This window comes from Argiope bruennichi, chromosome 8, assembly GCF_947563725.1.
Source record: "Argiope bruennichi chromosome 8, qqArgBrue1.1, whole genome shotgun sequence".
NCBI lineage: Eukaryota > Metazoa > Arthropoda > Arachnida > Araneae > Araneidae > Argiope > Argiope bruennichi.
Window position 1 is genome coordinate 25,693,585 of NC_079158.1, and position 17,324 is coordinate 25,710,908.

The 17,324-nt window shown below is 29.4% G+C and overlaps 1 protein-coding gene across 1 annotated transcript in view; it reads left to right on the forward strand.

Annotated features, from left to right (window-relative positions):
- Positions 1–1,375: 1,375 nt before the first annotated feature.
- LOC129980933 (protein PALS1-like) overlaps positions 1,376–17,324 on the forward strand; it is a 198,879-nt gene continuing 182,930 nt past the window's right edge. The window contains exon 1 of the mRNA XM_056091434.1: positions 1,376–1,739. The gene's annotated coding sequence lies outside the window, so the exon portion shown is untranslated. The remainder of the gene's footprint in view (positions 1,740–17,324) is intronic.

Below are 17,324 nucleotides of genomic sequence, written 5' to 3' on the forward strand. Positions count from 1 at the left end.
GGATCAAAAGAAATCAAATCCGAAACTATTTTAAGGCAAGAAAATAAAAATTCCACAGAAAATATTAATTTTAACTTGACGATTTTGGTAATCAGCTGACTTTTATCAACTGCGCCTTATCACGGTAAAAACAAGTATCATTTTAAATTAAGCCAAAACAATAAACCTAGAGTATTTCGACTGGTCAACAAAGTTTGCAAATTGGCAAAATCAGCCTGGTCTAAGAAGTTTGAGAAATTCTGCTAATCTCCCGAAACTTTAGGATGGTGAGAGAGCAGTCGATCAGTGATGCCCTATCAAAGGGATTAAAACATTTTACATGAAATAAAACTTTTCAAAATCAACACATTGGTTATGGCTATAGGTTGGTTAAGTTTTCTTAAATTTACATGAATCCAATGCAAACATTCTTCAAAAATTGTGGGTGGTAAAATTGTGACCGTTGTTGACTTGTTTAGTTTTCTAGGTAAGAGGCTTCATATGAAATTAAAATTAATGAAATTGGTATAATAGTTATTGCTAAGTAGCTCTGTCTCATTTTTTCTCAGTAAAAATGAAGTAGTATTTTTGAAACTTCTTCCAAAAATGGATGGTGATAAAAGCAAGCGAACATTATTGGCGTGCCTGGAGGTTATGAGCTTTCACATCAAACAAAAATTGGCGAATTCAGATTAGTGGTTGGAGCTGGAGGAGTGATTCCTTGGTTTTCCTTATTATTTTATATGTATAGATGAGCTAAATTCTTGGAAGAGATCAAGTATTAATCAACGGCATCGAATATTATAAACAGAATTGTATGAAAATGCCGAATAGGGTTTTAAATTGATTTGTTCTGTTACTTAATTAAAGAATTGTCAGCTCTTTTTAAACATTTTTACTTCATTTGGCCTCTGTTAAAAAAAAATCTTAAAATTTGGTTGAGTAAAATTAGAAATTAAACTATTATTTAAAATAATTTATTTTATTAATATTTCCTAGAATTAATAGTTTCCATTAACTTTGCATGATCCTTTTTTATTGGGGAATTAAAAAAATATGGCATTTTATTTTCGTATCGTCTTTATTGAATCCAAATGCCGATACGGCATAATATTGTATAGAATTTCTTCATGTGTGTAATCACCGGTGGTCAAAACAATAAAAGAAAAAATAACCATGATTTCTGGAACCACGAAAAGAATCCACCAAACCAGATATTTTAGGCGATAACCACAACAGAAAAAGAGACGGAACGAAAAAGAAAAACATAAACAAATCTGACGAGAGTCAGCAGAAAGAAAAAAAAGCAACCCTAAAAAGCCGGTTGGCAAGCCTCGAGAAAGTGCTTCTACGGGACTAGTTAACAGGTAGTGCGTACGCCGTACGAGATATTCCCTTCCCTATCACCTGTCAGTCCGGACCCTCTCTTATCGTCTGCGTGAGAAAATTCGAACTTTCGAACGTGCATTGTGTTCGAGTTTCCGGCACGGTCCAGCTCTCTTTTTTCCACTTCGTATAAGGATACAGTGTTGTGATTTTCATCTGTGATTGTGCACACAATGGGAATATATGCAGATAAACTGGATTTTGTTAATTGACCATCGCGATCTTTGTGTGATAGATGAAACGCAGAGGATTCAGTTTCAAGTAGGTGACGCGATCTGGAAAGTATTGTTCGACAGTTCGAAATTTTATTTTGGATTCGGTGGCGGCACCTTGTCATGGAATGTCCGAGTGCGTCTGAGGATTATTTCTTCTAAGTATGTACTGTTTCTGTTTTTTTATACCTATCTTTTGCGTCTAGTTACTTCAAACTTTCTATTTTTCTAATTATCTTGTGTTATGGCTTTGTAGAAATATAGCCATGCTTTTAAAATGTCTCTATTATGAATCACAAAAATTTCGATATATTTTGCTTCACACTTCTCCTTGATATTATATTACAATTTTACTATTTAAAGCCTATGTTATTACTGATGCACAATTTGACTTGTAAATATTATCTGAGATATTAATTTTTTAGTCAATTTTGTCACAAAATATAGATTTTATATCCGGTCATGTTAATAGAAAGAATCAAGTTCATTTTTTGTTGTTAAACTTTGTTGTTGTATAGCACTTTTACTATTTAAAGCATAGGTATTTTTTTATTAAAAAAACGACTTGACTTGCAGATATCTGATATATGAATTATTTTAGTGCCGTATATATTAACTATAAAGATTCTATATATAATTTTGTCACAAAAAACAGTTTTTATTTCTAGTTACGTTAATAGAACTAAGCATGTTAATTTTTTGTTGTTAAACTTGCATATGTACCTGCATAAAGGCTAAAAATAACTCATCAGTAGAAGCAATATGGATTCTTTACGATTTTGCAACTAAAAACTCACAATCTTTAAAGATATTCTGATCTTTTAAAATATTCACTCATGATTTGTTTGTTTGCATGCTAATTTTATTATCAATATATCTAAGAAGAGAATGATTGGACAATGAAATAAATGTTTTTATGTGAAAAGAATAATCAATGTTTAATAATATTTATATATGAAAAATAATTCATTTAATTATCAGATATTCAAAAGTAATTTAAATCAATAATTCAAACGACTAAAAAATTATGAAATAACAAATTTAATTCTGTTTTCAATTAAAATTTCATATTAAATCCGAAAATGCTTCAAAAAGGATTGTTATGCTTTCATTTTTTACCCTGTCGATGTAACAAAAATTTTATTAAAGGAAAGATTTTTTAATTTATTGCTATATAACTATTAAAATATATCTCTTAGTATCGGTTATCATAAAAAAATTAAACTTTAACTTTATTGTTTGCTCAAAAGCTCCTCATTTATATAATAACGTTGTCAAATTATATTTTGCCTTATAATTTGTTGATAAGCGATAGATAGATTGATTATCATTTTATATTTTATATTATAATTTAATATTCATTAATTTAATAAAGTTTATAAATTTATGTATTAGCTGAAGTATTGATTATAATTATAATCATAAATTAATAATTTAAATGAAATTAATAAAATAATTTATTTAATAAAATTTAAAACATAATTTGACATTCATATTTTGAAATATTAAAAATAGTTTCAAAAAAATCCTGAATAAACACTTATTAAAAATTAGGGCTAATTTTTTAAAAAATACTTTATTAATATCATTTTAGAGCTCCTTTCTTTTTTAGTCATTTACTATCTATCATTTTGGTAGCATAAAGCACGTGTAACCGATGACTTTGCCGTTAGAAGTGAAAGAAATATATATAATTTATTTCAAAAAGAGTATTGATGTTTTCGTATTCAATGACCCGAAGTTTCATAACAAACAGGAAAAAGAATTAGAAGCCTATTTGTATAAAATTACACGTTTAGAAAAAAGGGCCTTCCTAGATAAATAAAAAGTTATAATCTTAGTTCTGAAACACAGACTAGTAGTTGTAATTATTAAATGATCTTATAGTCTAATTAAAAAAATTTCAGCAATTACTGGTAATTCCATTCGAATATAAATTAATATTATTTTTATTGACTTATAGATTGTTAAGCATTCAACTGACAGATAAAAATGATCTAACATATATTTTTCACAAATCAAAGGGATTATGCTGTCAATATCTTTTATGGTTTTACTAAGCCCATTTTAATTGCATATATTTTATCTATAATTTCAATGTAAATGAAAAATTTAAAACAACAGGAATCGTATGCCCTACTTATTGTTTATATACTATCTGCGTGCATACTAGCTACGATGCCAACAATTTCGTAATTATCATTAGAATGCTAGATGTTCTTATCAATGGAATAATAATTTATTTTTAAACAAACTCCAAGTCATCCAGCATTTGATTATATTTTCATTTTCCTGATCGAAAATAAAGTAATTCTTTTCATTGCGTAATTTTTGAGTAGAAATGCTAAATCCGGATTCATATCCATTTTCTCCGAGCAAACAATAGAAATGTTTTCATCTAGGTCGACACACTCCAGGGTTCTTGGGGTCATTTGGAATTGTAATTTGCTCAGAACTCGGACTAAATTATGTTATTCGAGAATTTTCCTCAGATTTTCAAAGCATTTTTTTTCTATTACTCTTCTTAACGTATTAGTTCTCCCAAATGACATTTTAATTCTGAACAGATCACAAGCGGATTAATCCTTGTAGGAATTCTTAGATAAAATTGGCTTTGGGAGCGCTTTTATCTTCAACTTTAAATAAAAATTAATAAATAAAATCTGATTTTTTTTAAATCTCTGTATCAATATACTGTAGCTGAAATAACAAAATTTCGCTTTCAAAAAATTGATTTCATTATGAAGCCATGTAGAAAAAAGGCATAAGTAATTTCACATGTGGTAAGCAATTACAGAACCTTGTTAATAACATCTTATCTAATGCAAAATTCCCTAGATTGTTGATTTGTAAGTCAATCAACCAATTAAAAAATAAATCATGCTGATTGGCAAACGAATTTGAGAACATGAAAAGAACTCCTACTTGTTTTTAAATGATTTTTATTTGAATAATCTCGAGTACATGGCCCTGATCAATAAAATGAAAACACTACATCATGCTGAAAAAAAACTGAAAAGAAATTCTAAGGAACCCAAAATTGTGAGATCCAGGACAATGGCTTATTTTATCTATTGGATAATTCGATCCTGAAGCAGTTGATATAAAAAATGGTTGCCGGATAGTTATATTTTGAGGGGTATTTAATGAAAATTTTTCTCGAGAAGCATTAACTTTATATAATAATAAAATCTTGTCTATAGTGGGAAGTATCAAATAATGAAATACTTTACTTATATCTGTAATATTACTCTCTGAACGAACAATACTTCTTATGGGCAGTAGTGCAATAAAAATAAATGGTATTAAGGGCGTAGTGTTTCTGTTTACCCCTGCAGTCATATTTTGTTAAGTAATACTTAATCCAACAAGAGTGACAAAAATAATGTTAATCTTGGCCTAGCATTTGGTCTTCCGATGTATCTGAAAGCCAACTTTGTTATGTTACTCCGTCTGTATACTATCAATTTCAAAACAACCATCACCGTCCCATACACGAGGCTGCATTATAAAATAGAGAATAATATCCTCAGGATTCCGAAATTTTGAAAAGCAGTTAAACCTCGATGGATTTTTTTTTGCGGTATTTTCAGAATATTTTAATTTTTGCCTTTTATTTAATTTTCATAAGCTTTACACTCAAACCTATTCAAATTAACATCAACTAATTTTTAAATTTTCGAGCATTATTCTAACAAGTTGCGTAATTAAATAATTTCTGAAAGTTTTATACTATTTATAATATTTAAATTTATATAATATTCATAATATTTTGGATATAATTTAAAATGTCCAAACCTTTAATTAAATCGTGATTAGGTTGTGTTAAAGAAAATTTTGCTATTTTTTTTACTATTTTGTAATTATTAATTAAACTCGTTTTTTATATGCGAGATTTTCTCTAAAATAATCCGTAATTAAATATTTTGTGTCATTGTTTTATAAATTTGCTACTTAAACCATTTTTATTGGGATTAAATCAAAAATTGATCAAAAAATATGTAATACGAGAAATTGGGAAAAAGGAATACAGAGTTCGCGAAGCTTGCATTGCCGAAAGGTTTTTAAAAGACTTAATTCGACCCTCACTATGCATCAGTCTTTGTTCAGGAGTGTGTGGGGTATGTCTTTGGGATGTAGCCTGTAAAACACCAACTGCAACTTTCAGAGAAGCGAGAACCCGCTTATTTAATGGTGATTACTAGCACTCAAGTATGAGATGCCCTCTGAAGAGCAGCATCCTGATAAATGGCAACTTATCAGGATGCTGTCATCATATCAACTTAGTTTGGACAAAACCTTCCTTGACTGCAGTCATATTTAGTATTAAAAATGAAATAAAATCACAATTGTTTTTCACAACTTAAGCTCCCGAATCTTTTTTTCGAATTATATCCTTATTTTCATACTTACTTCACTTGTAAGCCACTGTAAACTATTTTAAAGAGCATCTATGCCTAAAAAAAGCAGTGTCCCTCCCCACCCCATCCCACCCCACCTTTATTTTGTTATAAATAACAACACATTGTTCATCCAAAAGAAATTTTGCTATAAATGTCTAAAAATTATGTTATAGTAAAAGGAAAATAGGAAACTTGTACTTAAAAGGAAATACGTATATACACGCAGGAGAGAGAGAGAAAAGAAAACGAATAAAAATTGTTTTAAGTATTTACTTTTGTCAATAGACATAATTCTGTAGTTAATTCGCTTTGCTTGAATATATGCTGTAAACACGTCAGCAAAATATAATATGTTGTATCGATGAGTTGAAAGTTTGAAAAATATGTATGATTCATTATTTGAAAGCCGTCTTATGGATGTTGTGCAATTCCTTTATAAATCTTGTAACATTTAAAAACAAATGAAAAAATTAGCCACCATGTTATTGACGACTAACGAAATTTAAAAGGTAAAGACATTCATATCGATCTCAACAAGTTCTTTTTTTTTTTTTCATCGAAATGAAGTTTTTAGTTGAAATAAAAACCCTTTTAATGAAAAAAATATCTTGGACAAAAAACAATTCGAAATGAGATCGAGGTCATTGCATTGCATAGATATGTAATTTGCATGATAACGAAAACATATATTCGTACTTTAAAAGACATTCTTGCGGGATGTACTTGATCTCGCTTTTCGAGTTTCGAAAGTTTTTTCAAGTTAGATTTTCCTTCGTAAAGTCATTATCTAGTTTTAAAAAACTGTGTAAGTTGAAAAAAAAATTATCTTGATTAAAGTAACCAAACTTTTTAACTTCAATTTTACGTCAAAATACAAGTGAGTAGTTTATAATGTTGTTCTGTGGTGGCCATAGGACGAGAGATAATAGGGATATAAAAGCCGGGAAGGGGGGAGCAATCTTAGAGAACATCACAGAAACAAAACCTTAGTGAGTGAATATCATTTTTTAAATTCAAATATCATGAAGAGGCGAACAAATAATAAAATTCCAAATAATACCATTTGCCCTTACTAAGTTTCTGATGACCCCTACAGGTGAAAGCATTATAATTTATCCCGTCTGCCATATACTTATTTATGCCATTATACCAGGACGCAATCTAAAGCTAACTGCAAGGATACTGAACAACCAACCCTCTTCCAAAATAAGTAAATAAATTAAAGAAATGCCATAAGAATTCTACAATTCTGAACTATTAATGAGTTTAAAGACAGAAAGAGATAAAAAAGCGTTTTCCTATTTTTTTTATCTCAATTTTTTTTTATCCCAAACAAAATAAAAGTTGGGGAAGAGGGGGGAGGGGTCTTCAGTAACTAATTTTCTGAAATCTATTTTTTTTAATATATTTCAAATGAACTATTTATTATTGCATAAAAATCAACATGTGAGAATTTATATATTTTAATTAAATTTAATTAACTCTTTAACATAAACAATTTACAGCTTCTTTGCAAACTGACATCTTAATCAGATATAACCTGAAGCAAAATTGTTGACACCTATAACAATAAAATGCTCTGATTTTTATGTAAATCAATTTTTAAAAAATGCCATTCCTTTTGCATAAGGATTTTGATAAAACACCGAACGAATTATAGGAAAACTAAATGTAACATATTAACAACTGACCCCATTAAAGATATTCCGATTCGTGATATTTATCTTAAGAAATCTTTAAATTCACAGACTAAGTTGTCATTTTGTAATGAGATCTACATAGCATACAATCATACAATCTCGCCAAGAACTATATAATCATGATTACATTTGGTGATTTATTAATTAAATGTTGTTAGCTAAACGAAAAAGAATATCAAATCACCTTTTGTGTTTCAAGTGACGGCCTATAAAACGCGAGGTGTAACGCTTTAACAGTGATTTTCCACCTGTTTTTTGAATTGAGGTCTCTCATTTCGAACAGCCACGCATGAAGCGAGTAGTTAAAGTATCTCTTTATTGTTCACGGTTAATGATCGCTTGTTTTACAAGGGATTATTTTGCATTATAATAGTTATTAAGTTTTCTTTATTATGGTTTTATGGACTAGAGAATCCATCGTTAATGGCATTTCAAATTGCTACTGCAAACTTTCTGAAGGGTAACAAACTTTGATGCATTCCAACCTTTCTTATCCAACGCTGCATGTTATTAGTTTTCGTGGAGATAAGTGTTTCTCATTTTGGAATGCGCCTTATATCGTTTTTGCACTTTTTGGATTTTCTAAGATCTACAACCATCTTAAAATTTTCCTTTCATGACTTATTTTAAGTCCTTGAAAAATAAATAAATTAAAAAAAGCTGTTTAACCTATTGCTATCAGCAAAATTTTAGAGTAATTGTAAACATAAAAAATAAATATTAAAATGGAATAATGATTAATAATAAGAAAAAGTTTAAAACAACTTTTTATCAATTTAAAAAAATGGTAAAAAATAATTTTTTATTATTATTATTATTTTGACTATATTAGCTTAAAATTTTTTAGCTATATGGAACAAAAAGAATTTGTAAAAATATTTCGCCATCTCGTATTTTTCTACACAAACCATAATTACAAGTTGTGTCCAGTACACAGGATTGTACAATTACTTATGTACCCCTGACCGGATGTAAGTAAGGGAAGTTACCTCCCCTTCCTCTTCAAGGGTGGTGAATTCCCTCTCCCGTCCTTTTGTTTATTATTATTTTTGTAGAGGGGCCGTACTCATTTTTCTTTTAAATGGAACAGTGTACTCAATACTGAGTGCATTGAGTACATTCATAACTATTAAAATCTTTTCCCATTCAGATATTTCATCCGTAAGTAAGAAAATGTGTACAGTAGACTCCCGATTATCCGCGGGCGGGTTATCCGCTCTTGCCGCACAAAGTTTTTTTTTTTTTTTTTTGACTGACTGATTTCTTCAAAAAGGTGCAGTTTTACAGTTGTGCTTTTGTAATTACATAATACATTACAGTATTAAAACAGTACATATGTATTAATATTTCTGTGTATCCTTGGCGCCTCTCGTATCCTCTCTTGGCGCCTCTGTGTATCCTTGGCGCCAAAGCACTTTTCTGTTTTCATTAACAAAATGCATTTTAGGTTAGTTTTGAGTGATATACTAAAATATTAAGCGTTAGTTAAACATTTCCTGCTGTTTATTTTACGTTTTATTGTACATAAAACGATTTTTCAAAGCTTGGATGACTGTTTTCTCTTTTGCTATACCCGTTTTTAGCTATACCCGTTTGCTATACCCGTTATCCGCAATTTTTGTTATCCGCGGCGGCTGCGCAACCCAATTCCGCGGATAATCGGGAGTGTACTGTACTTCAGTTCCATTTCTTACTTTTTTTTAAAATTGTGATTATTTGATTCATGAATGAATTCATAGAAATGGCTTTAATTATTGTTCACAAAACTGTGGAACACCAAAAGATCACTAAAGTTGTTTTTGTTTAAACATTTATTCTTATGAATCATATTAATAGTAGTTTACTTGTTTTAAGTTTATAAGTACTATAATTTATCTATGGTTGGCTTGTGTAATGGAATAATTTCTGAAATAACTAAAATAGTTGTAACTTCAGAAAAAGAATTATAAAAATATCCCTAAAAAGAATCAGAAAGAAATTAAATACTATTTTTTTTCTTTTGTACAGATTCTGTTATCAGGGATATTTATGAAGTGTGTTGATGAAGCATGATGTTTAAGCGCATTTTAAAATTGACTTGATTTTTGAAAACCATTTTAAAATGCTCTGAAGCCTTACTTACAGCAGTGTTTGTTTGCAATAGCAAAATAGATTTCTTTAAAGAAGTTTGACTCATTGTATTTTATTTATATAATATCCCTATATTAAATTATCCGGAAAAAATGAAACTAAAATTGAAAATTAAATACAAATGAATGTCAATAATTTTTTGGCCAAGCTTTTTCCATAATCGTATTTAGAGCTATAAAGGGACAATTTCAATAATTTGACCTGTGCTTAAATGTTTTTAAATGGTATATATATAAAGAAACAGTGAATAGAAAAAATAACAGTGAAAACCAAACTATAACAGGATATTATATATATATAATGTTATAGCTTGATTTTCACTGTTATTTTTTCATTGTTTATAGTTTGATTTGTGCAAGCGAAAAAAAAAATGTGCCTTCCTTTACTTTATCGTATATGAAGCAAACCAAAGGTCACCGTAATCTTCAAAAAAATTCGAATTCAATATTTTAACGAATCTTATTGTTCCTGATGTCCTTGAGTCAGGAAAAGACTCTTCATGTTATGGAATTCTATCTATTGGTCCACGTACGATCATGATTACTCAAAAAAGTTTTACGCTAAAAATAGAAATTTTCTTTTTAATCTTTTCACCAAATTTGGAGTTTTCAATTAAGTTTTGAACGAAATATATTCAAAGGAAATTTATATCCGAATGCAAGTTAAAATGATAATTACAAAATTCAAAATGCAAGATGTATAAAATTTGGCACACAGTTTTAACGTTTAAAGTATAGATATTTTTCGAATTTGGAACTAAATCCCTTGAAGATTTGACCGCCAATCAGTCTGTACATTCGCTTGCATGTAAACTCGGTGATTTAAAAAACAAACAACCGGTGTCCTGGCCTAGGGGTAGCTCGTCTTCCCCATGATCTGGACGTCTCGAGTTTGAATTCTAGTTCGGCTTGATTGTTCTCTGTCCGGGTGTCCGGGGACTTTGCCCTCAGAAGTTACTGTACATTCAGCTTAAAACACTGACAGTTCGTCTGCAGGCTTGTGAAGTAATAAGTAACAAAAACAATAAAAACCCTTACATAAATAAAATTTAGAATGCCATCAAATTATTAAATTTTGTGTCTAGTTTTGACCTCCACCGGCCTTCAAAAAAAGTATGCAAATGCGTACTCAGTTTTGTTCACTGCACTAAGAAGCCCAAATCCTTATATAAGAGACTTTGAAAATAACACTCTGAGCACTCGTGGTGTTCACATCCTTATTCAAGATTTATAGCAATTATAATTTACAACTTTTGAGCGGGAGGATGAAGGGATAACACCTTTATTGGAGAAAGTATGAGAACGCATTGAAAACCACTCCCATAAGCATTTTTATAAAATAGTTTGTAAACACATGCTAAACCTGATATAATGATACTATTAAGAATTTTAAGCTTTAGAATTTTAACATAAAATAATATATGGTACTGGTTGCAAGAAACCATTTAGGGCCCTATATCTTTTGTAAAGTAAAAAAAAAATACAAACAGAATATTATTATTGCGAGTTTATTTATTACGTGATTTGGTTTTTGCTATTGATTACTTCAGAATAATTACAATTTTTTGAAATTTCTTTTGATGCCTAATATAGCAAGTGCATTGAAGCGTATTTCTACATTTTCATTGAAAGAGTGTGCAGTCTGCGTAGAACTTTCTTCTCCAGTTATAGCTTGAATCGTAACTTCTGAAGTCGAAGCAGGATCATTACCAGAATTGCTTCATCGACAAGAAAACGAATTTATTTGTGACTTCTTAAAATTTAACTTTTATTCCTTTTCCTCTTCTGTTAATTTTCTTTTTTGACAACCAGAGTGGTATTTCCTTGGCATGGATATGATTAAATCTAACAATATTAAGCCTTTTATGGTAGGAATTATCCAAATACTATATGCAATCTCACCTAAAAGATGAGGTAAATGACCGTAAATCTACTTAATTTATGTTTATAATATGTTGCACGCTTGCACCAAATCTGTAATATATCTGTAAACTTCATATATTTCCAAACCCGCCGATTGTTCCAATTAAATTTCTGCTTCTCTTCTTTCCATATCGCTATTATTATTCAGAACATTATTTTAATTCTTCATCCTGCTAGAGCCCCGGAGTACTGTATCTGCCGTACTCCCCAGGTGGCCGGCCCTGTGTATAATAATACTTCTGGACGAGATCCCCTAATGCCATGGGCCCTTTACATTTTGTCGAACTTTTCACTCTATAGCTACGCCACTGTCTTAACGAAGTGTGATTTAGATTTCAAAGAAAATCTCTAATTTATACCGATTCTAGTGAAGTTTCCTTGAAAAATGATCTTAAAAAAATTATATTCCGTGTATTTCTTTTCTATTATATCAAAATGCCGTATATCGAATTTGCCAAAATATTTCATTGAAGCAAAAGGTTAGATACATCTGTCCTCAAGTTATTGCATGCTGTATATGATTGTTATTTGATATCACAAAACATTACTTATCTCTGTTGGTTCGAGTTTTGAGATCAATATTTTGTATGTTTTATTACATGCAGTTTTTGAGATTTGGCATTTTAATACAACTGAAACGATCTGTAATTTCCATTTAACATTTCCATGGGTACTTCCTCTATAATTGTTGCTTGTCAAATTTGCCAAAATGTTGTATTGATAGAAAAGGTTGGCTACATCTGTTCTTAAGTAATTGTATGCTGTATGTGATTGCTGTTTGCTGTCACGAAATATTACTTATCTCTGTTGGTTCGAGTTTTCAGTTCAATAATTCGTATGTTTTATTGCATGTAGTTTTAGAGATTTGACATTTTAATATATCTACAACGATCTGTAACTTCCATTTAACATTTTTTTCTCTTAATTTGTTGTATCTTAAATTTCCCAAAATGTTGTATTGATGCAAAAAGTTAGCTACATCTGCTCTCAAGTTGTATGTGAATGTTGTATGCAGTCACAAAACGTTATTAATGACTAGTGTTTTGAATTATTGCATCAATATGTCATATGTTTTATATTACGTGTGGTTGGGTGTTGTTGTTTTTTTTTTTTTGACATACAAATTTTAATATAGCTTATATATTAAAATTTGACTATTCTATAGACATATTGACTATTTCTACAGGCTTATTGATTATTTTTATAGGTCTCTTTTTTCATATAAAAATATCAATGACCCCAATGCTCATCCTTTTCATATTTTCCCATGATGAAAAATTCCGAGTGTGACAGAACAGAATGGGATACTAACAAAAAAAAAGCACGGGACTTTATGAAATTATTTGAGTCATCCCACTCAATATTTTCGTATTTAATCAAGACCCAGAAAGTCCTATTCAAATGCAAACCCGGGATGCGTCCATCCCCACCCAACTGACCTTGAGAGACTACAAGGAGGATACCTGTTATTTCCAAAAGCTTTGATTAATTTCGCCCAAGCATGAAAGCCTTGACCCCGCCTCAACCCAACTCCGAAATGCTTCGTGAAATCATATTTAAAAACGAAAACTTTCATTGTTATGATGCGAGTAAAAGGGACGCTTTTATTTTCTTTGAAGGCATGAACATAGAATCTTTTGTAAACACGACAAAAACATGTAATTTGTGGGTTTGTAAACAATCTAAGCAAAACAATAAATAAATAAAAAATGCATTTTCAGCTCTGGAATTAAAGTAGGGTTATTCTTTTGATGCTCCGCTAGCTGCCAATTTTATGATTAGAAAATATTCACTGACACATACATTATTAAGGATTTATTGATGATCGGGAAATGAGGTGCATTATGTTTGAGATAAAACTTTTCATTTCGTGCTCTTATAATACATAAGAATAACTTTATGTTATAGTCATTCTAGGTAATATTTGAAGGCAGTCAGGATTACTTTTACAAAGAGTATTTTAAGTTTTTGGTATCACAAAATTAGATTCAAGTTTATCAGGTTTCCGGTATCTGCAAAAGTAAAACTCGTTAATAAAACATTTCTCGTTTGTATAATATCGTTATTTAAATCGTTATTAAATCAGCAATATTTTAAAATTAAATGATATTCAACATTATTTAACTGACAAATTAAACGTTTTCTTTAATATTCTTATTGCAAAAATAAACTAGAAATTATGCACAGTTATATAAATTTAAGGCGAAATCAAATCTTTGGTGATATAATAGCGCTGACACAAAGAGGGAATTGTTTTTACATATTCCTTAAAAAAAATGTTATTCTTATTCTATCCCTCATAAAAATTGTGAAACTTGGAGAGCTACAACTGCTCATATTTACAAACAATTCACGCCAAATTTAAGTCGGGCAGCGGTGGCCTGATGATAAAACCTCGTCGTCGGACCCGAAGGATTTCACGTTCGAGGTTCGATTCTACCCACGAATTGTCATGTACGCGGGTCTGGTGAACATTAAATCCGTTGGGACCAAGCGTTCTGCCGCTGGTGTGATATGGCAATTTGGAGAGGAGGTGCCAGCTCAGGTGTCGTCCTCGTAATCTGACAGCGGTTCAAAATTACGACGTCCATCCCAAAATATTCATAGTGTTGCTTTAAAACGAGACTTTAATTTAACCAAAATAAAATATAAAACAAATCTAAGTCGTTGGGTTTTTGGTTATTGTGTTTACATGATAAACAAGTAAATGATCAAGATTTTGTTTTAAAATTTGACATGTATCTGCACTTTAGATACCACAATTATTTAGCATTTTTTTTATTTGGTTGTTTGTATTTTATAATTATTGTGTTCACTTGATTCCCGACAGACAGCCAGATGACAAACTCCCTGTAAATAGATTTTGTTCAAAATTTCAGAAAAAACTCCAATTATTGTGTAAAGTCGAAGTACCAAATTTGATCTATCTAAATGAAAATGTTTTTAGAATTATCGTTTTCTTGGAAAGAAAGAAATAATTCCAAAACTGGGAGCTGTTTTTGCCTTAGGGAAGTCTGAAACGTGGAGATTTTTCAAATTCACAAGTTTTATTTATTTTTATTCATTACAATACTTTTTCTTTGTATACTCTAAGCGTGCGAAAGTAAAAAAGCGAAAGTAAATATCTGAGTTTGTTGTTTTCTTTTTGAGCTAAATATAATTTTGAGTATGTGAGCAATTCTCAGTTTGAATACTGTTTTTAAAAATCTTAAATGACTCTATAAATAAATGGTGCTAATTTTATTACATGAGTTTAATGCTGTAAAAAATTTTCATCAAAATTCATTGGTAACTTTTTGGTAAAATAAAAAATGTATTAAAATATTATAAAATTTCAAACTGTTTCATGCGTATTAAATTAAAACATAAATCGGGGGGGGGGGTCAGATTTTTTTAGATAGACATTCTAATTCTACATAATATTTTGAATGTTTAACTTTATTGAAAATACAATTTTTACTTCAAAACCTTGAATTTTTTCACATTTTTTGAAATTTAAAAAAAAATCATTTGCAATAATATTGCTCGAGATCTACGATAAAAAAAAGTTCTAAAATTCATAAATAATCTGTTCATACAAAATTATATATTTATATGTTTATGCAGAATAACAAAAGAGTTTCAGGGTTATAATTAAAAATTAAACTCGCATGAAGTATTTTAAAACACATTTTTTGAAATTAAAAAAAAAATCATTGCAATAATATTGCTCGAGATCTACGATAAAAAAAAGTTCTAAAATTCATAAATAATCTGTTCATACAAAATTATATATTTATATGTTTATGCAGAATAACAAAAGAGTTTCAGGGTTATAATTAAAAATTAAACTCGCATGAAGTATTTTAAAACACATTTTTTGAAATTAAAAAAAAATCATTGCAATAATATTGCTCGAGATCTACGATAAAAAAAAGTTCTAAAATTCATAAATAATCTGTTCATACAAAATTATATATTTATATGTTTATGCAGAATAACAAAAGAGTTTCAGGGTTATAATTAAAAATTAAACTCGCATGAAGTATTTTAAAACACATTTTTTGAAATTAAAAAAAAATCATTGCAATAATATTGCTCGAGATCTACGATAAAAAAAAGTTCTAAAATTCATAAATAATCTGTTCATACAAAATTATATATTTATATATTTATCCAGAATAACAAAAGAGTTTCAGGGTTATAATTAAAAATTAAACTCGCATTAAGTATTTTAAAACACATTTTTTGAAATTAAAAAAAAATCATTGCAATAATATTGTTCGAGATCTACGATAAAAAAAAAGTTCTAAAATTCATAAATAATCTGTTCATACAAAATTATATATTTATATGTTTATGCAGAATAACAAAAGAGTTTCAGGGTTATAATTAAAAATTAAACTCGCATGAAGTATTTTAAAACTTCAGCGCTTGAAGAAAAACGAAGCTGTATCGTATTGCAGATGTCTAAATGTAAAAAGCGGAAATGTATCCTAATATTAATTAAAAAAACTCAAACATTCAGCAAACGAATGAACATATCAAAATAATTCTTTTTGCGAACGATTACTCACAATCTAATTGTTCTTAAAAAATGGCAGTTTTAGTCGATTTTTCACATTCTCAACGTCCATTGTACGCTTAACAGAAATTGCGAAGAAAGTCTGTAGATGCTGTATGAGGCACCTACAATTCGCATTTATCAAATGTATTTCGTTACATTCATTTGATGAAAAAAAATGCAAAAAAATGAATACTACATGTTATTTTAACAAATTATAAGAGGAAAAGTGGCTTGAGATCTTTAAATGTTTTTTAACATTATGATGGTCAACAGATTAAATCCGGTTGATAAATTTATTTTTTTAGTATTAAATGGGGAAAGAGAGTATGTCATAAAATGAGCCCTTACACAAGTGATTTCGAATGTATTGCGATTCATTTAGTAGAAATATCTTAATGAAACTAATGCCCTGAAAGTTCTTGATAACGATAGAGATCCAGACTGAAAGGCAACAGTACATTAATTTATTCCTCAAAAACACACTATAATTTAAGCAAAAAGTATTTTTTTAGCTTCTTCCTTTTAATACAGATGTATATTTTAATGAAATAGTCGCGTGTTTAATTTTTGAACAGGAAATATGCATATTTATGCTAAATAATAGCGGCCCACATTCTAAATTAATTTTTCAAATGACATAAATTACTAATCTAAACCAGTCCAGGTTCATTAACTTAACTCGTTATGCTTAGTAAAAACCCAGTGGCTCAAGAACAATAAAACGAGAATCTAGAAGGACACATTCTTGTTCGTTTCAGAAATGGAATGCTGGACTTGTGATATTTTATTTCCTTCACGTGAGATTTGCTTTTAAATTAAGAGGCATGAGAATCTGAAACAGAATCTAAACAGTGTATTGCACGGTTTTGGTATCAAAACATGTTTTAAAGTAGTGCAAGTGAAGTAAAATATTCTCTGTGTGTGAAAGTATGCATTGTTTTTTTTTATGTGTGATGAAATTAATGATACATGTATCTGGTCTTGTTTCTCATGTAAAAGTTAATGATGCGTATCACGTATTCATGTATTTACTTAAATCCATTGGA